The following is a 490-nucleotide window of genomic DNA, read 5'->3' on the forward strand; positions in this document are numbered from 1 at the left end:
AGTTTCTGTAGCATTCTGTGGACGTAAGGATACGTTCTGTGAAGACCAGAGAGGTTAAAATGTCTGTAAGGAATCTCAGTCTGTTCTTTGTCTCAGAGGTGGCGGGAAAAGTAAATCCGAAGAGCTTTCGGCTCCTCATGTTTCAACCATGTTTTGACCAAATCTTAGATTATCTGATTCGGTCTGATATCCTACACACAGTCAAACCTACATTTATTCAGACACCTTCAACATTTCTCCCATTATCACAGTTTATTCGCTATAGTTTAGAAAATGGTAATAAAATATAACAAGAACTCAGAGTTAAACGGAGTCAAAACAAATGAATCTTGATCATGTTAGATAACTTTGATAGAAAGGTATGTAATGGATTACAATCAACCAAAAATTAGACCGCTGTTAGTATGACAGTATTTACATAACTATCAATACTTAGTCGGGCAACCCTTAGCCTTAATAACAGCCTGTAGTCTCCTGGGCATGCTGTCAA

This window comes from Sinocyclocheilus grahami, unplaced genomic scaffold, assembly GCF_001515645.1.
Source record: "Sinocyclocheilus grahami isolate Dianchi unplaced genomic scaffold, SAMN03320097.WGS_v1.1 scaffold167.1, whole genome shotgun sequence".
Lineage (NCBI taxonomy): Eukaryota > Metazoa > Chordata > Actinopteri > Cypriniformes > Cyprinidae > Sinocyclocheilus > Sinocyclocheilus grahami.